The sequence below is a fragment of the Neoarius graeffei genome, chromosome 2 (assembly GCF_027579695.1).
Source record: "Neoarius graeffei isolate fNeoGra1 chromosome 2, fNeoGra1.pri, whole genome shotgun sequence".
Lineage (NCBI taxonomy): Eukaryota > Metazoa > Chordata > Actinopteri > Siluriformes > Ariidae > Neoarius > Neoarius graeffei.
Genome location: NC_083570.1, coordinates 82,373,643 through 82,398,783, shown reverse-complemented (window position 1 = coordinate 82,398,783; position 25,141 = coordinate 82,373,643). Strand labels below are relative to the sequence as shown.

General features: G+C 44.8%; 1 protein-coding gene across 4 annotated transcripts in view; it reads right to left on the bottom strand.

Annotated features, from left to right (window-relative positions):
• Positions 1 to 21,693, bottom strand: part of osbpl5 (oxysterol binding protein-like 5) — a 107,594-nt gene extending 85,901 nt beyond the window's left edge. For 2 of the 4 annotated variants that reach the window (XM_060915066.1, XM_060915064.1), the window contains exon 1: positions 17,122 to 17,756. The gene's annotated coding sequence lies outside the window, so the exon portion shown is untranslated. Of the gene's footprint in view, positions 1 to 16,890; positions 17,061 to 17,121; positions 17,757 to 21,460 lie in introns of those variants that run through there. The other 2 variants (XM_060915069.1, XM_060915067.1) reach the window with 2 other exon arrangements.
• Between the last annotated feature and the right edge of the window lie 3,448 nt (positions 21,694 to 25,141).

The following is a 25,141-nucleotide window of genomic DNA, read 5'->3' as shown; positions in this document are numbered from 1 at the left end:
TTTATGATGCGCCAAATGTTTTCTATGGGTGAAAGATCTGGACTGCAGGCTGGCCAGTTCAGTACCCGGACCCTTCTTCTACGCAGCCATGATGCTGTAATTGATGCAGTATGTGGTTTGGCATTGTCATGTTGGAAAATGCAAGGTCTTCCCTGAAAGAGACGCCATCTGGATGGGAGCATATGTTGCTCTAGAACCTGGATATACCTTTCAGCATTGATGGTGTCTTTCCAGATGTGTAAACTGCCCATACCACACGCACTAATGCAACCCCATACCATCAGAGATGCAGGCTTCTGAACTGAGCGCTGATAACTTGGGTCGTCCTTCTCCTCTTTAGTCCGAATGACACGGCGTCCCTGATTTCCATAAAGAACTTCAAATTTTGATTCGTCTGACCACAGAACAGTTTTCCACTTTGCCACAGTCCATTTTAAATGAGCCTTGGCGCAGAGAAGACGTCTGCGCTTCTGGATCATGTTTAGATACGGCTTCTTCTTTGAACTATAGAGTTTTAGCTGGCAACGGCGGATGGCACGGTGAATTGTGTTCACAGATAATGTTCTCTGGAAATATTCCTGAGCCCATTTTGTGATTTCCAATACAGAAGCATGCCTGTATGTGATACAGTGCCGTCTAAGGGCCCGAAGATCACGGGCACCCAGTATGGTTTCCCGGCCTTGACCCTTACGCACAGAGATTCTTCCAGATTCTCTGAATCTTTTGATGATATTATGCACTGTAGATGATGATATGTTCAAACTCTCTGCAATTTTACACTGTCGAACTCCTTTCTGATATTGCTCCACTATTTGTCGGCGCAGAATTAGGGGGATTGGTGATCCTCTTCCCATCTTTACTTCTGAGAGCCGCTGCCACTCCAAGATGCTCTTTTTATACCCAGTCATGTTAATGACCTATTGCCAATTGACCTAATGAGTTGCAATTTCGTCCTCCAGCTGTTCCTTTTTTGTACCTTTAACTTTTCCAGCCTCTTATTGCCCCTGTCCCAACTTTGAGATGTGTTGCTGTCATGAAATTTCAAATGAGCCAATATTTGGCATGAAATTTCAAAATGTCTCACTTTCAACATTTGATATGTTGTCTATGTTCTATTGTGAATACAATATCAGTTTTTGAGATTTGTAAATTATTGCATTCCGTTTTTATTTACAATTTGTACTTTGTCCCAACTTTTTTGGAATCGGGGTTGTACCTTTAACGCATTTAACTAGCTCGCCATACTATCTACCACGTTCTTTTTTTTTTTAAAGATTTTTTTGGGCTTTTTTTTTCACCTTTATTGGATAGGACAGTGTAGAGACAGGAAATGAGCGGGAGAGAGAGAGAGACGGGGAGGGATCGGGAAATGACCTCGGGCCGGAATCGAACCTGGGTCCCCGTATTTATGGTATGGCGCCTTATCCACCTGAGCCATGATGCCCCCTATCTACCACGTTTTAGTCAGTCAATGAGGTTTCTGGGTAACTAGGACTGGGCAGCATGTTGGAGCTTCCACTTGCCCAGTGGACGAGATAATTAATTGCTTTATTTTTCGTCTAAAATACAGGATGATAGTAAAATATACAAAACACTACAACCTCCTTCATATAGTTCTCATCTGAGAACATGCAAACAAAAAGAACTGAAAAAAGGACTTCAGCAAATGTACTCATCACCCTTCTGTTAACTGGAACCGATTCTGAGAAACGCAAACCTCAAACGTCAGAAAACCTTTTCAAGGTCAGCTCTCCTCGCCATGCTTTTCATTAGTTTATAACAGGTACGGATTATTTTCCACTCATTTACTCAAACTAGCTTCATTTACTCTTTAACGACACTGGAATCATTTGTTACTTAAAACTTGATTTGATTCATACGTTTAAAATGAATCTGATTTCACACCATTTAAAGTCTTAGCAGAAATAGTATGATCAGGTTTCAAATCTGAAATATCAATCAAGGTTTTATGAAAAACCTAACGCCAGGGACATCTTTTTGTTTCAGTCTTGGTGACGTGGAATAGTGCACACACTGCATTACTGCAGCAGCACGCACGCGTGCACACACACACACACACACACACACACACACACACTCCTCTGAGGCTGTACTGCACATACAGCAGTGGGAAATTAGGGCAGGACGTTCTCCTGCTTCCCAAAGCTGAGGCCCACACCAAGACCAGGACAAACTATAAGAAACGGTCTACTGCACATAATGCTCCGTCAACACAGTCTTAAAATGTTTAAATAAAAACATAAAACATACTTTTATACCATGCAGTGTGATACAGTTTAAACAAGGCCTTTATTAGCTTTTAGTTTTACCTATACAAATATTTTCTCAGGAAAATGATCTTTCCCAAACACATAATTACATCATGTGAAGAGACACACATGTGCGTGTACACACACACACACACACACACACACATTTTATCCTCCTACTCAGAAATAAGCAAGTGTTAACTGCACGGAGGTACTGCAAGTGAAAAAAAAAAAAGCTTAAAACTTACGGTACTCTCTTCCATTTCACATGAACTTTATTTATTGCCATTTTTGGCACTCTTATAAGACAAATCCAAAAATCTAGCTACACTATACTTTAAAATTAGTATATAAAATCAAATTTGACGAATATGCATAATTAAAAAGACCAAAAAAAAAAAAAAAAACGCATTTATATTTGCAGTTTAGCAAACCACAATCTATTCAAGCCTTTTCAAACCAACGCATGAACTAGTCACAAAATGGTGGCCAATTTATCTGCTTCACGACTGTTCCTATTGCTGAATGAAAATGAGCATCTTTGATAAGTCCGGAGGGGAGTGATTAAAAATGGAGAAAAAAAAAAAAAAAAAGAAGATACTTTTATTGTGCCCCATGAGGAGAAATTCAGGTATTAAAGCAGCTCAAGTATAGAGTAAAATATGGATAAAGGTAGGTTAACTTAAAGTAAAAAAAAAAAAAAAAGTCCACAAGCACGGACGACTTCTCCGGCGTTTTTCTCCACCTACACAGACAGTCTGTGGCTACTCGAGCCCAGAAAAAGAGAGAAAAACCACCACTTGCCTTTCAATGATCAAGTGTTTTATATAATCTCTGCTGCAAATCCAATTATTCCACCATGAAATTGCCTTCAATTTGGATCTAACATGACCAGGAGTGACGCTATACATTTGTTGATCGATTCTCGCGCTCTGATTGGCAGAGCCGGACCACGCCATAGTGTATGTAGTTATGTTACAGAGCCAGGCAGCGTACTACAGAGGGTAACTGAGAAAGTCAAGCAAGCGCGCGCACACACACACACACACACACCTGGAGGGGAATTTCATACAGACTTTGCAAGTATTTTACAGGGAAATGGTTAGTAATTTATTAGCTGAGAATGCACCAGAAAGCATGTAAATTTCAAAATTTGAGAGGACATGCCCCCAGAGCCTGCTAGCATTAGTGCGTCTTTGCCGCCGCAAATCCCAAAGCTGCCTACTTTAGATTTCCTGGAGAAACCTGAACAATTTAAACAGCACTTCGCTTTTCATTTTGAGTTCAAAAACCTGAAAGTCTCATCTCATCTCATTATCTCTAGCCGCTTTATCCTGTTCTACAGGGTCGCAGGCGAGCTGGAGCCTATCCCAGCTGACTACGGGCGAAAGGCGGGGTACACCCTGGACAAGTCGCCAGGTCATCACAGGGCTGACACATAGACAACCATTCACACTCACACCTACGGTCAATTTAGAGTCACCAGTTAACCTAACCTGCATGTCTTTGGACTGTGGGGGAAACCCACGCGGACACGGGGAGAACATGCAAACTCCGCACAGAAAGGCCCTCGCCGGCCACGGGGCTCGAACCCGGACCTTCTTGCTGTGAGGCAACAGCGCTAACCACTACACCACCGTGCCGCCCTAACGATCCTCATATTCAAGGGTATTCTGTGCAGCTTTGTCTCTACAAAATGCTTTTTCTACAAAACTTCACATGAATCTGATCAGCGACAACACTTCGGTCTGTAAAATCGAGACCGCAGGAGCCATTTTCAGGTAATGAAGACATCATTCTCTTTTCTCTGCTGGGTGCCATCAGCGTGTACAGGAAATCATGTTTATCCGACATTGTTAAAATGTGAAGTTACTTCCCCGCCCCACATCAGAAAAACTACACTGCTGGTTTACTTACACAAGAGTTATAGCACACACTAATACGTCTAGCTTTCTACAGGCACAACACTAACTGCTGAGTATTTCTTCACTGTCTAAACCATTTTAAATCTCAGTATAGCTCAGTAGGTGGTGAATAAGAGAAGGTGAAGGAAGCAGATTGGTGATGGACTGCAATCATCTCGACCTCAGTGACACTGAAGGCGGCTGCTCAGGCATTTCATTACTCGTCTCTTAAAGTCCTCCATTCTTACATGGATGACAAGACCACACCAACCTGAGAGTGTAGGACACCGTGATTCAGCCTATATTTATCTTATCTGAACTATAACAGAACTGTACATGCTCTAGATTATTCCAAAAGCTGTACTGTAGGTTCAACCATATAAACCGCATAAAATGATAACTGCATGAGTAATTTGGCTTATTAGTAACAATTTGACAATAAGAAGTGCATTTCAAATGATCACACTACAGGAATGCGAATGATTAGCTTAAACCCATGTTGGATTAATCATGGCGCAATGAACACACTGCTCACACTTGAAGTCTTGTGGAGGCCAAACCTACAAATTAAGAAGCAATTAACCGTGCCGTCTTAATCCCTAGTTTAGAGTAACAGGGCGTTACAACGTCTGCTGAGCCACTGCCTCGTCTGGTCTCTGAAAGTGTGAAGATTCCCAGCATTATTACTGTCACAGAACGAGAGTATAAATTTGGAAAAGGTAGAGTGGCACTATGAGCAAGGATGGGGGGGGTCAGCCAAGTGTCGATTTAACACTGTGCACTCGTCTGGATTGGTTTAACGAGATGAGAAAAGCACTATTTGCTGAGAGAGAGAGAGAGAGAGAGAGAGAGAGAGAGAGAGAGAGAGAGAGAGAGAAGGGGTGTTCACACGGCACATATTTGCATCGATGCTGCACCGATGTATTTTGTTGCAATATATCTTACACCGGTAGCCTGGCAAGCCAGACTAAATGTGAATATTTAGTCTGGCCTCGATCCGTAGACATTTCCGACGGGGGTGGGTAGGGACAACCCGCTGTCTCTCAAACTGTCTCTGTGCGTACAGGCCAACGCTCTGACCAATCAGCGCAACAGTGACTGTGACGTAGTCAAAGCGCGCAGTGGGGGAGGCCTTGAAATAAATAATTTTTCAAAATGCGTATTAATTAATAAACAGGTTCTAGATATTAAGAAGTTTGGAGATAATGACCACAAGTTTGGAGTCTGTACCACATACTTAACATACACTTATTTTTTTCAAGTGTTTTTCAAGGGTTTGCTTAAACTGTTTGAGAGTTTTTATTTAGTGGTGTTTGGTGAAATAATTTCCCTTAAATTTAAAATAACGGGAAAATAAACAATCAAAAAGTAATGTTTCAAAGCTGTTTATTAATTCTTCGTACTGCACAAACTAGCCCCATCCTTTTGGCTACGAGCGGAGCCAGCTGGTAGATCAGACTTTTGCCACAGCCGGTCGGCAAAACAGCGAAAACGTCCTTCTTGAAAAGGAATGAGCGGAGAGCCTCTTCCTGCTCATGTTTCAACGAAAACTCCAAGTCTAATTCTTCTAAAACTGATTCCAAAGCGGAGTCAAACGCGCGCTGTTCACTAGCCGTAGCCATCTTTCCTGTTGTGCTTTCTCCAGCGTCGCGCAGCTTTGTCGTCACTCCTGCAAAAGCCCGCCCAAAGAATCCAAACAAAAACCTTGCGTTGTGATTGGCGGGAACGATTTGATGCCTGGGGTGTTTTTGTTTATATGGTGCGAGGCTAGACCCATTCGCTAGGCAAAAATATTTTTGGCCGCTAGGCGGGTGGGTCTAGTTTAGTAGGCTATTACACCGGTGTAAATTTTGTGGAGCGTTCACACGTCACAACCCTGCTTACTAGAGAGACGCGTGTTAGCACCGGTGCAGCCCCACTTGCGGTCACATGGCAGTTTTTGTGACCGTGCAATAGTCGCAAAAACTTTATTACTATCATTTCCTTTGATAGTAATAAAGTTTTGATATCATTTCCGATAGTAATAATGCGGAAATGAAATATGCGCATGCGTGAAAATGTACTTCCTTTTCCCGGTTGTCATGGCATCACCAAGCGCCGGGAAAACAACGTGGATGAAGACACCAGTGTTGCCAGATACTGCTGACGTTTTCCAGCCCAAAATATGTTCAAATCCGCCCAATCTGGCAACACTGGAAGACACACAGTTCTGTTGTTGTTGATATTTGCCATTTTGGAAGCGCAAAATACCAGGATGCAAATTATGCAATGCCCGTATGTAATTAACTCTCCTCACGCGTAGCGAGTCTACCCCTGTAGCGTTCAGACGTCCCATTTTATATCGGTGCTGCCCCGCAAACTAGCATTTACTCTGGAGTAAATTTCTTAAACCACCTCCCGAGCAGGGTTAGATTTGCACCAGTTTAAGCAGCTTTCAGGGGCTACACCGGTATAACTTTGTACCATGTGAACGCTCTACCGGGGCAGCCCCGGTGCTACACCAGGGTAAAAGTTGCCGTGTGAACACCCCTAGAGAGAGAGAGAGAGAGAGAGAGAGAGAGAGAGAGAGAGAGAGAGAGAGAGAGAGAGCTAGCTCCTGTCAGCTGTCACACTCCACTAAAGCGGTTTAGCAGCCCCCGCCTTCACCCCCAAACACTGACCCAAAAAAATACACCATAAAACCTTCACACTGGTTTATTGCTCCACTTTCATAAAAACTCAAGCCAAGTCAACTTTTAAAGTACCACCAACCTTTCAACAGCCATATAAAAAAAATTAAGTAGCATAATATTTAGACAAAATTGAGCTGTCAAAAACTCTGAAAAAACACTGATTTTGGGAAAAAAAAAAACACGACACTTTAAAGCAGCAGTATGTTACTTTTAGCAATTTGAGAGAGAGAGGAAACAAACAACTTACAAGGCTTTGTAACACCACTTGTGCTGCTTAGCTCTTCCCCAGACAGAGTAATCTTTTGGTTACAAGGGACAGGTCCGAAACACCTTTAAGCATTACCTAAGGCTGATGGGAGGTCAATCGGAGTTGACCCAAAAACACCACTGCACCAAATCCAACCTAACAGCACTGACTTTAAACTCATTTTGAGCGGCACGGTGGTGTAAGTGGTTAGCACGGTCGCCTCACAACAAGAAGGTTCTGGGTTCGAGCCCAGTGGCTGGCAGGGGCCTGTGTGTGGAGTTTGCATGTTCTCCCCGTGTCTGCGTGGGTTTCCCCTACAGTCCAAAGACATGCGGTTAGGTTAATATGGGACGGCCTTGGGCTGAGGTGCCCTTGAACAAGGTGCTTAACTCCCAACTGCTCCCCGGGCGCTGTTAGCATGGCTGCCCACTGCTCTGGGTGTGTGTGTGTGTGTGTGTGTGTGTGTGTGTGCGCTCACTGCTTATGTGTGTTTTCACTGCTTCAGATGGGTTAAATGCAGAAGGGAATTTCACAAGCGTGTGATGAATAAAAGTTGTTCCTCTTCTTTCCAGGCTTCTTATAGAACAATGCTTAATTATTAACATCTTAACCAAACAATACAAAAACGAGTGCTTTTATACACGGTCAACTAAAAAAAGCAAGCACTATGCACATCATCCTTAAAGCATATACTACATGCTTTACTAACCTACATCGTATCTGGACTTTTGTAGGGTAGAGTTCGAGTGCATCTCAGATCAAACGTTAAAGAACTGCACTAAATATAAAATGACAAATAACTGCACTATATCAAAACATATTGTACAAAACATCACTGCCCCGCCTAAACAGACCCCAGACAGGAGTGGTCAAAATCAGAATTTCATTTGGCTAGTCCACTGGGAAAGTCAAACCCCCAGTATGCTGCCCAAACCCATCCTTTAGTGGCCTGGAAACCAGGGCTTTGAACCAGAATTTTTTTTTCCTATTGGTTCGTTCCGAACAGAAGCGGAATTTTAACGTTTCCGGTTTTGGGTTCCACCATTAAATAGACGTTCCCGAACTGGTTAGAACAAAAAAATTTCGTTCCCGGAACGGTTAATTACGTTCCCTGTCAGCTGTTTAACAAATGGCTATAAAATTATGTCTCTGTCTCATCCAGCTTAAGCCAAATGTAGGCTAATTCTATTACAACCTTCATTAAATAAGACAATAAATAATTCAAAACAATTATTTCAAATGTTGGCGATTTGGATTCTCAGTATGTCTTCCCATCTACACAAACAGAAAAAGTGCCAAAAATGAAAGATAATTCGTTTAGTGTGTTACCAAAGGCTAGTCAGGTCCTATGCATTGATAGGCTAACAGAGGTTAACGTCATTTAATGTTCGCGAGCCTCTCATTAACGTGGACAAATATATTGATATCGACGTTTTTGAATAACGATAGACTGCAATATTTACCTCTTATTTAAGATGTGAAGACGTGATAGTAGTCCACCCTCCCGCTCTCTCCATTCAGTCAGTGAACGTCACACAGGAAGTGAACCCCAGCGGGTCATAGAAACTTGCGCAGGAGAAGAATGACTTTTTTTTATTTGTAGGCTACGGAAACTTTGAGGAACGAAATAAAAACCGGTATTAACCGGTTACCATTATTTTTAATAAGCGTTTCTGTTCCGGAACATAAAAAATAATAAAGTTTCTGGTTTCGTTTCTGTTCCATGTGAAATAGAAAAAGTTCCCGGTTTTCGTTTCTTGAACCGGTTCAAAGCCCTGCTGGAAACCGACCCGACAGCTAAAAAGTAGTAACGTAATAAAGCATGATGAGGCAGTTAGTTAAGTGCATTAATACAGACTAAGTGAAATGAACAGGCACAAGTATCAAGCACTGTGATATTTTAGTCACCTCTAATTATTTCCACCATCTGCAAATAAACATCTGCTAACATCTAGTGAAATGCAAGTGCTATGACGATGCCTGCAGAATACAGATGAGGATGAATTAACTCTCAGTGCTAGATATAACCGTAGCGGACTGAATTCTCTCACTCACATGGTGAATGAACAAGGTTTTGCGACACTAAAGGAAATGATAATACTCAAAAGACATCCAAATAGTCATATTTCCCATCAGTTTCTATTACGCAATGACAGGACAAAATGATACGAAGTCTTAATATAAACTTACTACAGAATTAGACTTTACCGTTCTTGAGGAAGTCTGAAAATATCATGGCTCCTTTAAATCAGTCATGGTGAAGAGTGCAACATTGCTAGGTTTTAAAAGAAGGTGGCTTCATCACTGCTTTATTCATCGCTCATACACAGCAAAATTCCTCCTCTGCATTTAACCCATCTGAAGCGCGTGCACACGAGACCACGATAATAATTTCAAAACTTTTCCCACCTTTAATGTGATCTAGAACCTGTACAACTCAATTGAAAAACAAAAATCTGTTAGGTGGAAAAACATTTAAAAAAAAAAAAAAAATGTACAAAAAGCTGGTTGCATAAGTGTGCACACCCTTAAACTAATACTTTGTTGAAGCACCTTTTGATTTAATTACAGCATTCAGTCTTTTTGGGTCAGAGTCCATCAGCCTGCCACATCTAGACTTGGCAATATTTGCCCACTCTTCCTCACAAAAGCGCTCCAGATCTGTCAGATTGCGAGGGCGTCTCTTGTGCACAGCCCTCTTCAGGTCACCCCAAAGATTTTCAATTGGATTTAGGTCCGGGCTCTGGCTGGGCCGTTCCAAACCTTTTTTGGGGGTCGTTGTCATGCTGAAATTCATCTTTCTAGCAGACACCTGAAGGTTTTGGGCCAAAATTGACTGGTATTTACAGTAGAACTGTTCATAATTCCCTCCACCCTCTAAAGCCTCTGTTCCAGCTGAAAAAAAAAAAAAACAAGACATGATGCTGCCATCACCATGCTTCACCGTGGGGATGGCGTTCTTTTGGTGATGCGCAGTGTTGTTTTTGCGCCAAACATACCTTTTGGAATTGTGGCCAAAAAGTTCAACCTTTGTTTCATCAGACCATAAAACATTTTCCCACATGCTTTTGAGAGAGTTGATGTATTTTTTTGCAAAATTTAGCCAGGCCTGGATGTTTTTCTTTGTAAGAAAGGCTTCCGTCTTGTGACCCTACCCCATAGTCCAGACATACGGAGAATACGGGAGATTGTTGTCACATGTAGTACACAACCAGCACTTGCCAGAAATTCCTGCAGCTCCTTCAGTGTTACTGTCGGCCTCTCGGCAGCCTCCCTGACCAGTTTTCGTCTTGTCTTTGCATCAATTTTGGAGGGACGTCCAGTTCTTGGTAATGTCACTGTTGTCCCGTATTTTCTCTACTTCTTGATGACCGTCTTCACTGTGCTCCATGGTATATCTAATGCCGTGGAAATGTTTTTGTACCCTTCTCCTGACTGATAGCTTTCAACAATGAGATCCCTCTAATGCTTTGTAAACTCTCTGCGAACCCTGGATTTTGCTGGAGGATGCAACTGAGTAAATGTCTGAACTTTATTTGGGGTTAATCAGAGTCAGTTTAATCGATGGTAGGCGTGAACCCAAAAAGACTGAATGCTGTAATTAAATCAAAAGGTGCTTCAACAAAGTATTAGTTTAAGGGTGTGCACACTTATGCAACCAGCTTATTGGACATTTTATGCTTTTCCCCCTAACAGACTTGTTTTTCAATTGAATTGTACAGGCTATAGGTCACATTAAAGGTGGGAAAAGTTTAAGTTATTTATCGTGGTCTCATTTTTTTTACATCAGAAAAAACTATCATTTTAAATGTGGCGTGTACACTTTTTATATCCATCCACTTTATGTATGCTACAGCGCCCGGGGAGCAGTTGGGGGTTAGGTGCCTCGCTCAAGGGCACTTCAGCAATGATACAGAGGGAAGGGAAAGCGCTGTATATTTCACTCAACTCCCCTCACTCCTTTTTCCTGCCTGTCCCAGGAATCAAACTGGTGACCCTTTGGGCCCAAAGCTGCTTCTCTAACCTTCAGGCCATGGCTGCCCCCATTTAGCAAAGCAAGTCATCTTCTACTGCACTTAAGTCACGGTGAGCTGATTCTGCTTGTTCCCCATTCAAGAACTACTGCTGTAAATCATTTAAAAAACACAAAACCCTGTCCTGTGCTAATCCCAGGACTCATTCACATACCAGACATTGTTTCAACACATTAACTTCAAATGTTCTACAACTGTATACTCTCACCAATTATAAATCACACTTGCCATCGTCACCCACAAAAGCATGAGTTCCCTTTTGCATCTGGTTCCTCTCGGTTTCTTCCTCATGCTGTATCAGAGTTTATCTTGCCACTGTGATCTCCAACATAGAGATCTAATTATACTATACATCCAGATTTCTGTAAGGCTGCTTTTTAAACAATAAATATTTTCACAAGGTGGTAAAAAATAAATGAATTGCCACTTTAAAAAAAAAAAAGTGATCACAACTACGTTGCTGGTAGATTTTACTGAATCAAGAATTAAATACAAACCTTACAACCAGGTTTTCCATTGACTTGAGGAAATGGCATTATATTTGTTAAGGCCTCTGCATGCTCTTGCGACAAGGCTTTCACAGATAGCTTTTCGCAGACAGGTGTAATTTATCGTTGAGCGGGGAGTAATAGGCGTGCGCGATGTTATTCACCGTCACAACGCAAGGGGGCGCGAAGTCGCTAGGAGTAGTTGGTGGGTGTGGTTAGTGGAGTGTTTATCCTCCGGTTACTTATAATGACTAGAACTTTTTTTTTTTTATAATGACTCCAGTTCTAGTCATATAGATGTGCGTACTTCCTCACTTCCTCAATCAACCGCTCTTCGTGCTGCTCCATCTTCGCTCGTGTTTTTAAAAATGGCGGTCGTGAAAGCAAACCAAACCGGGAAAGTAGGGAAGCGGAAGTGCGTGTACAGCGGATGTAGAGTGGACCAATCAGAGCCCTCTTGTCTGCGAGGCTTCTGCGATGGTCACAATTTTTGGGAGGTGCGCGCAGAGCATCTGCGAAGGTGGGGGGGCTACGCAGATGCTATCTGCGACACCATCTGCGAGGACTGCGTTGTCAGCATAAATTGGCCTTAAGGGTACAACCGAGTAAAGAAAGAGACCTGCTACAATTACTAGGCAAATACTTTACTTCCAGATACAATCAGCCAACAATTCCTCTGAATGCAGCGATGAAGAAGCTGCCTTTATTTGGTCACACGTGTACATTCAAGCCAGGGCTTTGAACCAGAATTTTTTTCCTATTGGTTCGTTCCGAACAGAAACGGAATTTTAACGTTTCCGGTTTTGGGTTCCACCATTAAATAGACGTTCCCGAGCTGGTTAGAACAAAAATAATAATAATTTCATTCCCGGAACGGTTAATTACGTTCCCTGTCAGCTGTTTAACAAATGGCTATAAAATTATGTTTCTGTCTCATCCAGCTTAAGCCAAATGTAGGCTAATTCTATTACAACCTTCATTAAATAAGACAAGAAATAAATCAAAACAATTATTTCAAATGTTGGCGATTTGGATTCTCAGTATGTCTTCCCATCTACACAAACAGAAAAAGTGCCAAAAATGAAAAGATAATTTGTTTAGTGCGTTACCAAAGGCTAGTCAGGCCCTATAGAGGGCTACCGCATGACATCACCGCGCCGCGAGATTTTGTTAGGCGCCATATTGGAAGACCAAGTACACATCTATGCAAGTACATACATACATAAAACAAACTACGCCTGAAATGTAGCCAGGGCCGGTTCTGCCCTAATCTGGACCCGGGTGCAACATCGCGCAACCCCCCCCCCCCAAAAAAAAACACCAGTCTAAATCAGGACAACCATCACATAACTATAAACATTTTATATCAACGGGCTATAATAAATAAGCCTGCAGGCATCCACGGCGGGCTGCCTCAGAAAAGTAACCATTTGTCCTACCTTAACTCGTTTTGCATTTTCTGCCTCCTTTTTTGTATTTTCGACCCTCCGTTTATTTTCTTTCCTTTTCTGAAAACCCGATTTATGTCCAGACATTTTGTTCTGCTACCAACGAACTAACTCGTCAGGTCTCGTCTCTCGAGCCCGCGATGATTCCCGTGGGAAGGGCAACAACTGATACATTTTTACAAACAGCCAATAGGGAGGTTGCATCGTTCAGGCTCTTCTTTGCTCAGACACTCAGTAATGCACTTCTCACTTATTATCACAAGGAGACGTGATGGTCCACCTTCCTGCTCTCTCCATTCAGTCAGCGAACGTCACACAGGAAGTGAACCCCAGCGGGTCATAGAAACTTGCGCAGGAGAAGAATGACTTTATTTGTAGGCTACGGAAACTTTGAGGAACGAAATAAAAACCGGTATTAACCGGTTACCATTATTTTTAATAAGCGTTTCTGTTCCGGAACATAAAAAAAATAATAAAGTTTCTGGTTTCGTTTCTGTTCCATGTGAAATAGAAAAAGTTCCCGGTTTTCGTTCCTTGAACCGGTTCAAAGCCCTGATTCAAGCACAGCGAAATTCCTCCTCTGCATTTAATCCATCTGAAGCAGTGAACACACAAGGTGAGTAATGAGCACACACACATACCCAAAGCAGTGGGCAGCTATACTACAGTACCCAGGGAGCCCAAGGGCACTCCAACCATGATACACGAGGGAGGAAAAAGTGCTGTTCATTCACTCAACTCCCTCCCGTTTTTCCTGCTGGTCCTGGGAACCGAACCAGCAACCCTTTGGGCCCAAGGCTGCTTCTCTAACTTTCAAGCCATGGCTACTCCGATCCGATATTGAGAACTGGCAGTAGACAATTATGGGACTGAAGCCATCAAGTGGATTTGATGTTTGTATACAGTTCACAAATGCATCTTACACTGAACAACATGCTACAAGTCTTGCACTCGAACACAGCACACAGACTTGTTAACAGACGTTTGCTTGGTATCAGCCCATCCTTGCATTTCAATCGCATGACTTCTGTTGTGGGTGCGATATTTGGGACCAAATTTCTAGCTTTGGCATTCAAACTGAACACAAGGTGAAACAAGAGGTGAAAGATGGCTAAAACAACGCACCTTACTTCAGAAGACAATATAGAGCAATTCCAGCGTTATGGATGTGACATTTGGACTCAAAATGGCAACAACTGACCTAGTTAATTTTTATTCCTTTCCAGTATTTTAAAATTTGTTGTATATTTTTAAGACCTCTCATATTGGAGAAGTCATGGGAAAAAAAGAATTCCCATAGTACATTTAGAACTCTAGAAAATGCCAAAAAAGACATGCGTTATGGATGTGATGGAAAAAATACCCCATTTCCAGGGTGACTACACATATTCATCAAACTCTGTGAAATTGCAAACATGATATCCAAATGCAGGCATGCATTTAATAAAGGAGTCTTAGCTGAAAATAAAAAAAGCCTTTGTTTAAAATATTTTCTATTTCAAGCAGAATCTAGGAAGAAAAAATCAGCGTTATGGATGTGACGAAATTCCGTTATGGATGTGACGCATCTGAAATAGACATGGCATATGTTTAGAAAATCAGCAATTTAACCACCATAACCCTTTGAAAAACTCTCTAAATATCAGCTAAAACTATCAAAGTTCTTAAATAATATTTAGGATGGCTATTGTTTTGCTGTTTTGTGGATTTTAGCATACATTTCTGTGGCTTGTGGCAATAATATAGAATTGTACATGATCAAAGTTGATTTTAGCTTGGGTTTTACATTATAAGAAAGAAAGACTGACAGTGACATATTAGGTTGGTTACAAATTGGTTCAACTTATTCACATCTGTAAAATACAGGCCTAGGTGAGATCTCTGGGAGTGGTTTTGATGTATTACATGTTGCTTTATTTTTGCATGGTGAGGTTGACATTTACATGGAATTGCCCTATAAGCAGTACTTAAAATCTCTGTTGGGCCATAACGCAGACAGCTACCCAATATAGCTGCGATACTATACGACAAGGATAATCCGATACACTGCTGCTTGTTGATGTATTGTATAATCGCCAAGCGCAAGAGTGCATTCCTTAATGAAACACAGACATGAGAACACTGATGCACTCACACATTATGCCTCAAAATGGCAGCAATCATACGGAATGACTTCACAAGAAACAAGGATACCCAGAATTGTATTTATATTTTTTTTTAAAAAAAAGGGACGCCTCTCCATTCCGAATTGAGGCATCTGCTATGGTCAGATGCCCAGAAAAAGGGAGTGAGGACGGGAGTGAACACTGGGGAGAAAGAAGAGAGCAAATTGGTTTGATACCAGTTATAAATGAGAAGTTAAACCACTTTTCCAAAAGTTCCATCCATTATCCGTAACCGCTTATCCTGTGCAGGGTCGCAGGCAAGCTGGAGCCTATCCCAGCTGATTATGGGCGAGAGGCGGGGTACACCCTGGACAAGTTGCCAGGTCATCACAGGGCTGACACATATGGCCCTTTTCCACTACCCTTTTTCAGCTCGCTTCAGCTCACTTCAGCCCGACACGGCTCGCGTTTCGACTACCTCAGAGCAGCACGACTCAGCTCGCTTCAGCCCTGCTCAGCGCCCAAAACTCGCACGGTTTTGGAGTGGGGCTGAAGCGAGCCAAACCGAGCCGAGTGGGGCTAGGGGCGTGAGGAGACACTCCCCTGTGCACTGATTGGTGAGGAGGAGTGTCCTCACATGCCCTCACAAGCCCCGCGAGCACGCTGGGATCTGTAAACACCGTAAACCCGGAAGAAGAATTACAAATTATGAGAATTTCTGAAGCCTTATGCGCCTCGCCTCATCTATATGCTCTTGCCAGCATCTGTTGGCGTTGTCGGTGACAACAAGCCACAGCACCCAGACCAGTAACACTAACGACTCCATGTCCTCCATGTTTATCGTTTACTATCCGGGTCGTGAGACTACCGCTTAAAAGATCACTGATGTCACTGTTTGCGCCGCCTAACGACATCATGTGACGTCCACCCACTTTCGCTAACTCCACCCAACGTGTCCACCCACTTCCAGCCAGCACGGTTCAGCGCGGTTGTAGTCGAAATGCAACTCCAACAGCTCGACTCAGCCGCGTTGGTAGTGGAAAAGCGGCAATAGACACAGACAACCATTCACACTCACATTCACACCTACGGTCAATTTAGAGCCACCAGTTAACCTAACCTGCATGTCTTTGGACTGTGGGGGAAACCGGAGCACCCGGAGGAAACCCACGCGGACACGGGGAGAACATGCAAACTCCACACAGAAAGGCCCTCATCGGCTACTGGCCTCGAACCCAGGACCTTCTTGCTGTGAGGCAACAGTGCTAATCACTACACCACCGTGCCACCTCCCTAAAGATCCTGTTTAACTATGACTGAAGTCATCAAGGCATGTCACGAAGAGTGAAAGAGCAAAAACTGAACCATAGGACATATATACATAAAACTTTAATGTAATGTAGCTTTGTATACACGACACACACAGGTTTTTCATGCACACTGAGCTCATCTGTCCTTCTTTTCACACCAAATGAAAGAATTAAACTTAGGCGTAGTCTAATCAATGGGTTGGGTTAAGGATATATCGTAGAATAATAGCTATATGAGGAGATAATGGACTGACAGATTGATCACTGAAGCTCTGACTGGGAAAATAGAGATGGTTTGAGGCTACATTTCTGATCCAGCCTTCCCTACAGACACACAGACAGACAGAAACGTGGCTGCAGCAGCCTTACAAATCACCAAATCATGACTGCTCTGAAAAACAAACAAACAAACCTGAACACTTTTAAGAAGCAGACAAGCAGTATAGGGAGTTGTTATCTCCGAGTTGAAAAGGTGAATAGCCTCGATATTAGAGCTCAAGATGGTCAGGGTCAAAAATGTCTAAGAAAAAACAAAAATGGCACAACTGTTGCCTACAGAATGCGTCTAAAGCCCAGTTTAAACCAGCTCCCAGGGTTAGCACTCGGTTTTTAACACGACATGGCTCTTGAAGATGAAGCTTACCTTTTCCTTGTCGTCAATTTTGATGTTGCAACTTCGCCCCCTGTAAATAGAAACGGAGCTAGCAGGCTAGCAAACTAGCTAACATGATCTCCAAATGACTCCATCATCCCACGAGCTAGCAGCACACTTTACTTTATTTATCATCACTAAACACACACGTTTTAGCCTGAATAACGAGCTCGATATCTAGTTTGGAGGACTAATAACACGTCAATCAATCAAAATCTCGATATCCTGCACGGTACGTCAAATTAAAGTGCGAAATAAACTAGCAAGTACAATGCTAATCTGAACAAAACACCGGCGGTTTAAAGCATGAGATCATATATAACCATGATGCCCTCCAAAAAAGAAAAAGTGGCTAACCCACAGCCCAGCCGCCCTTGACGACGAGATTTGAGCGAAATAAAAACAGCCCAAGGCGTTCAGAAACAAAGCGAGGTTAAGTTAAAGCCCCCGAGCACACGGCGCTTTGCTTTTCCGTAGACAGAGAGAGAGAGACGGTTATGGATGCATTATGAAGTTATACAGCTATATAGCGGTTCAGGAATAAAGCATCCAGCTGCTGCCGCACACAGCTGTTCCAGAGCGAGCACAGGAAATGCCATCGCACTCCACTAATCACACGGGTCTGAACTAAACCCGGATTGGACTCTAGGCGGATCTGGAGTCACTTCGAATCGCGTAATCCGACGTCAATGTGTCGCTCATCAGTTTTCCCACATCAGTGTAAACGTAAAATTCGGATCTTTTAAATCAGATTTAGCTTACATTCACATTAGGTTCTTCGCTGAAGTGACCCAAAAACTGATGTAAACGTGTCCAGTGCAGTGGCTAGCACTGTCAAGTCATAACAAAAACATCTGGGTTTGAACCTCATGATCACCTGGGAGGGCGGCACAGTGGTGTAGTGGTTAGCGCTGTCGCCTCACAGCAAGAAGGTCTGGGTTCGAGCCCCGTGGCCGGCGAGGGCCTTTCTGTGTGGAGTTTGCATGTTCTCCCCGTGTCCGCGTGGGTTTCCTCCGGGTGCTCCGGTTTCCCCCACAGTCCAAAGACATGCAGGTTAGGTTAACTGGTGGCTCTAAATTGAGCGTAGGTGTGAATGTGAGTGTGAATGGTTGTCTGTGTCTATGTGTCAGCCCTGTGATGACCTGGCGACTTGTCCAGGGTGTACCCCGCCTTTCGCCCGTAGTCAGCTGGGATAGGCTCCAGCTTGCCTGCGACCCTGTAGAACAGGATAAAGCGGCTAGAGATAATGAGATGAGATGAGATCACCTGGGACCTTTCTATGTGTGTGTATATATATATATATATATATATATATATATATATATATATATATATGAGGTTCAAACCCAGATCTCTTTTTTTATATATATATATATATATAGAGAGAGAGAGAGAGAGAGAGAGAGAGGGGCGGCACGGTGGTGTAGTGGTTAGCGCTGTCGCCTCACAGCAAGAAGGTCCTGGGTTCGAGCTCTGTGGCCGGCGAGGGCCTTTCTGTGTGGAGTTTGCATGTTCTCCCCGTGTCCGTGTGGGTTTCCTCCGGGTGCTCCGGTTTCCCCCACAGTCCAAAGATATGCAGGTTAGGCTGGTGGCTCTAAATTGACCGTAGGTGTGAATGTGAGTGTGAATGGTTGTTTGTCTCTATGTGTCAGCCCTGGGATAACCTGGTGGCTTGTCCAGGGTGTACCCCGCCTCTCACCCATAGTCAGGTGGGATAGGCTCCAGCTTGCCTACGACCCTGTAGAACAGCTCCTAAAAAGTCAAAGTAAATTTAGAAATCACTGCCCCACTGTCCCAACTTTATCTTATTTTGGGTTGTACATCCCAGTGTTATTTAAAAACAAACACACAAACAAACAATCCCACAGCCTAGACAAGCAGGCCTCCTCCTTCATACTGTTTCTCAGAAGTGTTTACTGAAAAAGCTAATAAATGCATATTAAAATATAATTAAATTACTTGTGCCTGCAGTATACACAGTAACTGATGGATAAAATGTTCAGAGTTTCCTGAGCTAGCATTGGTGTTTTGTTTAATTTTATTTAATTACCCATTAACAAGGTTAGGAATGCCTAAAGTCAGGACTGTAAGTATACATAACGTTTATTAAAATATTATACAATTATATAAACTATATGTGAATGTGCTCTGTGCTGAACAGAAGTGCAGAGACTTCTTGAATTCTTGTACAGTGAAAAAAATACCATTCCATCCATCCATTATCTGTAGCCGCTTATCCTGTGCAGGATCACGGGCAAGCTTACTCCTGGCACTCTGGTTTCTTCACACAATCCAAAGACATGCGGGTTAGGTAAACCGGCTCCTTTAAATTGAGTGTGAGTGGCTGTTTGTTTCAATGTTAGCCCAGCCATAGATTGATGACCTGCTCAGGGTGTACCCCGCCTCTTGCCTGAAGTCAACTGGGATTGGCTTCAGCTTCCCCCACAACCCTGATGGATAAGCAGTATAGGGGCTTTTCCCTGACATCACAGATTTTTGTTTATCACGCAGTGTCCGCTATATTGCCAGGCAAGCAAAGAAACAGAGCTGCGACAGTTAACAATGAAAATTGAGATGACTGTAGTCAGTACAATCTCTCTGAAATTATTAAAATATTATATCATACTAGCAGGCGGCAGCACGGTGGTGTAGTGGTTAGCACTGTCGCCTCACAGCAAGAAGATTCTGGGTTTGAGCCCCATGGTCGACGAGGGGCTTTCTGTGTGGAGTTTGCATGTTGTCTGTGTGGGTTTCCTCCAGGTGCTCCGGTTTCTCCCACAGTCCAAAGACATGCAGGTTAGGCTACTTGGTGGCTCTAAATTGTCCATAGGTGTCAATGGTTTACAAGAGAAAACTTCTATAATAATCCAGTAGAAGGCAATGGGAAACCACTACTGTAATGTTCCCTAGACACTCTGATGGCTGAAGCCGTCAGAGCAGCCACGTCACTGTAGTGATACGCCAAAATGGATGGACTATACTGGCAGACTGTGTTACAGCCAAAGCTGAAACATCACAGATCCATATAATTTACTCAAAAATATATTTATTTATTTATTTATTTATTCTACACACTGCTCAGGGTATTTATGTGCTCATTACTCACTTGTGTGCGCGCGTGTGTGTTCACTGCTTCAGATGGGTTAAATGCAGAGAAGGAATTTCATTGTGCTTGAGTGTACACATGACAAGAATAAAGGCTTATCATTCTTCTTAATTTACCCACAAATGTATTTATTCCACTTGAAAAATGTATGGCAAACCAGCTATCAGATTTGGGACACTACGACATCCTGAACTATTTAGTATTTGGGACTTCTAAATAGGGCGGCACGGTGGTGTAGTGGTTAGCACTGTCGCCTCACAGCAAGAAGGTCCTGGGTTCGAGCCCCGGGGCCGGCGAGGGCCTTTCTGTGTGGAGTTTGCATGTTCTCCCCGTGTCCGCGTGGGTTTTCTCCGGGTGCTCTGGTTTCCCCCACAGTCCAAAGACATGCAGGTTAGGTTAACTGGTGACTCTAAATTGACCGTAGGTGTGAATGTGAGTGTGAATGGTTGTCTGTGTCTATGTGTCAGCCCTGTGATGACCTGGCGACTTGTCCAGGGTGTACCCCGCCTTTCGCCCGTAGTCAGCTGGGATAGGCTCCAGCTTGCCTGCGACCCTGTAGAAGGATAAAGTGGCTAGAGATAATGAATGAGACTTCTAAATACACTGGAGATGCAAAAGGCAGACAAAAGTACAGATGCCTACCGATATTTCTAGGCAGATTTCGTGCATGCCGGAATGTTATGGGAAATTCCCGATAAAGAAAAATTCCTTATTATGACAAAGGTAAGCTCAAACGTGGACTTCTAATAGTAATAAACAAGCCAGGGCCTAGATCTAGCATATTTTATGGTGTTTAGCCTAGTCTACATTATCAGTGCATTATAAACATGCTGCTACTCTAGCCAAGCATTAAGTCTAATAAAATATATTGTGTCCAAAGCCCACTTCCAGAGATACATTTTAACGTTCATCCATTTGCCATTTGGCATGTTTTTTTTTTTTGTAGTACAGTAGAGCTGCTAAGTATGACACGCTTGTGTATATAACAGTAGACTGTACTGAGTAGTGCCAGACCATGCAACCTGTTAAAAGTTTTCCCATCTCGACCAAAGTTCTGTCCATGTTAACATATCAACTTACGGACTTGTTATGGACTTGTTGAATGTTAACTTGAGTACACCTTGCCTAGATCTAGATCTATGGGATTTTTTTTATAACTGAATGGCCTTGAGCTAGAAAAAAGTGTTAGGAGAAATAACAGGTGCACAGAGATTTCACACTAACCTGATATAAAATGTTCTCCACATACACAGGAATGTTTTGTTGGCATCCAGTCTTCCTGTTTAACGGGAGCTCGCCATTTTTCTCGTCTTTCTGGGTTTGCCGGTGTAGCGGGTACAATGTGTGGGTGGAGCACAGAAGACGGCAGGACAGAGATCAGGATGAAAACAACTGGCTTTTATTGCCAAACTTTTCAGTTTAACATATAATTCAATCTCTCAGAGGCTGACTCGCGCGCGCGCACACAGACTGTCGTCTCCTCTGGATAATCACTCCCCTCTGCTCTCACTCTCCCTCCTTAAATAGGACACGGTTTACTGGGGAGAACACACACAAAACATAGGTTAATCACACTCAGGTGAAGCGATTCTGCCACTTACCTTCCCCAACTCCGCCCTCCTGTCACAGACCGGCGCTTGACCACGCCCCCGCTGCCACATACCCCCACCGCCCGACTCAGGCCGGGCGCCCGTCCGGCCCGCAGCCGACTCCCCCCCCCCCCTTGACGGGAGAGGAAGTCCGCCACGACCATCTGCGCCCCCGGCCTGTGGACCACCTTGAAGTTGAAAGGTTGGAGCGCTAGATACCAACGGGTGATCCGCGCGTTGGCATCCTTCATGTGGTGGAGCCACTGGAGGGGCGCATGGTCCGAACAGAGGGTGAAAGAGCGCCCCAGCAGGTAGTAACGGAGGGTGAGGACCGCCCACTTGATCGCCAGACACTCTTTCTCGATGGTGCTGTAGCGCCCCTCACGCACCGACAGCTTTCGGCTGATGTATAATACTGGGCGATCCTCTCCCCCCACCTGCTGGGACAAAACGGCCCCCAGCCCTCTGTCCGACGCATCCGTCTGTAACAAAAAAGGGAGAGAGAAGTCAGGGGACTGCAAAAGTGGCCCCCCACACAGTGCAGCCTTTACCTCAGAGAAAGCCCGCTGGCACTGCTCCATCCACTGGACCGGATCTGGCGCCCCCTTTTTAGTGAGGTCAGTCAGCGGGCTGGTGACATCCGAATAATTAGGTATAAACCTACGATAATAGCCAGCCAGCCCCAGGAACTGTCTCACCCCCTTTTTGGTCTTGGGCCTCGGGCAGGCTGCAATCGCTGCTGTCTTATTAATTTGGGGACGCACCTGCCCGTTACCCAAGTGGAAGCCCAGATACCGTACTTCCACCCGCCCAATCGCACACTTCTTCGGGTTGGCAGTGAGCCCCGCCCGCCTCAGCGACCTAAGGACGTCCCTCAGGTGTTGCAGGTGCCGCTGCCAGTCATTACTATAAATGATGATGTCATCTAAGTAAGAGGCCGCATAGGTGGCGTGGGGCCGGAGGATCCGGTCCATCAGCCGCTGAAACGTAGCGGGCACCCCAAACAGCCCAAACGGAAGTGTGACGAACTGGTGTAAGCCGAACGGTGTGGAAAAGGCCATTTTTTCCCAGGATAATGGAGTCAAGGGGATCTGCCAATATCCCTTCGTCAAATCCAGTGTCGAGTAAAAGCGAGCCGTGCCTAGTCGATCGAGCAGCTCATCAATACGAGGCATTGGGTACGCGTCGAATTTAGACACCGCGTTGACTTTTCTATAGTCCACACAGAACCGGACCGAGCCGTCGGCCTTGGGAACCAAGACCACCGGGCTGCTCCAGTCACTGTGGGACTCCTCGACGATGCCCATTTCGAGCATGGCCTGAAGTTCTTCCCGAACCACCTTTTTTTTGTGTTCGGGTAATCTATAAGGACGGCTACACACTACCACCCCTGGGGGCGTCTCTATGTGGTGTTCTATGAGGTTGGTGCGACCGGGCAGGGGCAAGAACACATCCGAAAACTCGGCCTGCAACTGGGCGACCTCCGTGAGTTGGGTCGGGGAGAGGTGGTCTCCACAGGGGACCGGAGAGGTGCGAGATGCCAATGACCCTTTTTGGACCTCCGGCCCCAGCTCCGCCTTCTCCGGAACTACCGACACCAACGCTACGGGGACCTCCTCGTTCCAGAGCTTCAGCAGATTGAGGTGGTAGATCTGTAGCGCCCCCTCCCTGTCCATTCGCCTAACCTCATAGTCGATGTCCCCAACTCGCCGTGTGACCTCAAAGGGCCCTTGCCACTTGGCGATTAATTTGGAGCTCGACTTGGGCAACAGGACGAGTACCTTATCTCCCAGAGTGAACTCTCTAAGGCGCGTGCCCTTGTTGTACAGGCGGGTTTGCCATTCCTGGGCCTGCCGCAAATTCTCCTGAGTTAAGTGGGTGAGCGTGTGGAGTTTTGCGCGCAGATCCATAACGTATTGAATTTCATTTTTGCTCTGCGAAGGTCCCTCCTCCCAATTTTCCCGCAGTACATCTAAGATGCCGCGCGGCTTACGCCCATACAATAATTCAAACGGGGAGAACCCCGTGGAGGCTTGGGGGACCTCTCGCACTGCAAACAACAAGGGTTCGAGCCACTTATCCCAGTTACGTGCGTCCTCACTTACGAATTTTTTGATAATATTCTTGAGGGTGCGGTTGAACCATTCGACTAAACCGTCCGTCTGTGGGTGATACATGCTGGTGCGGATCGGCTTAATACCCAGTAGCCCATACAGTTCAGCCAGTGTTCGTGACATAAACGAGGTGCCTTGGTCAGTCAGAATCTCTTTCGGGATTCCGACCCGGGAGATGACGTGGAAGAGGGCCTCTGCAATACTACGTGCGGAGATATTGCGAAGAGGCACCGCTTCCGGATATCGCGTTGCATAGTCCACCAGAACCCATATAAAGCGGTACCCTTGTGTTGACCAATCTAATGGCCCGACGAGATCCATCCCAATTCTTTCAAACGGGGTCTCGATTAATGGTAGGGGGCGCAAGGGTGCTTTTGGAATGGCCGCTGGATTTACTAACTGGCATTCGCGGCACGCCGTACACCACTTACGGACGTCGCCGCGAATCCCCGGCCAATAGAATCGGGCCATTATCCGGGCGAGTGTTTTATTCTGCCCGAGGTGTCCCGCCATGGGATTAAAGTGAGCCACCTGGAATACCAATTCCCGGCGGCTCTTTGGAATTAACAACTGGGTGACACACTCCTTCGTCTGAGTGTCCTGCGTCACTCGGTATAACCTATCCTTTAAAATGGAAAAATAGGGGAAGGTCGGGGTGGCGTTCAGCTGGAGCATTTGACCATCGATTACTCTCACTGGGTCAAACGCATGTCACAGAGTTTCGTCTCGCGATTGTTCCAGTGGGAAATCCGCGAGGGATTCCCCAATAGAAAGAGGAGGGGCCGGGGGCTCCTCACTCTGTCGCGGAGATGACGTAGACGGCTCTGCGACCGCAGCTCCAGCCAAAACGACACCGGGACCCCCCCCCCGCTAACCGGCAGGACCCACTCTTTACTAGGTGTGCCATCAACCCCCGAAATCCCGGCCAATCAGTCCCCAAGATCAAAGAGTGGGTAAGGCGAGGATTAACCGCCGCCTTTACTATGGATTTGTCCCCTCTGAAATGTATGTGGACCGACACCAACGGGTAGCAGTGAACATCCCCGTGCACACACAACACCTTCACCCCTTGTGCTCCCCCCAATGCCTCGTCTTGCACCAGGCTTTGGCGGATTGAGGTCTGGTTGCAACCCGAATCCACCAACGCCTGATATGTCGCCCCTTGTACATTTACCGGTATGCGATACGCTCCGGCCTGATCG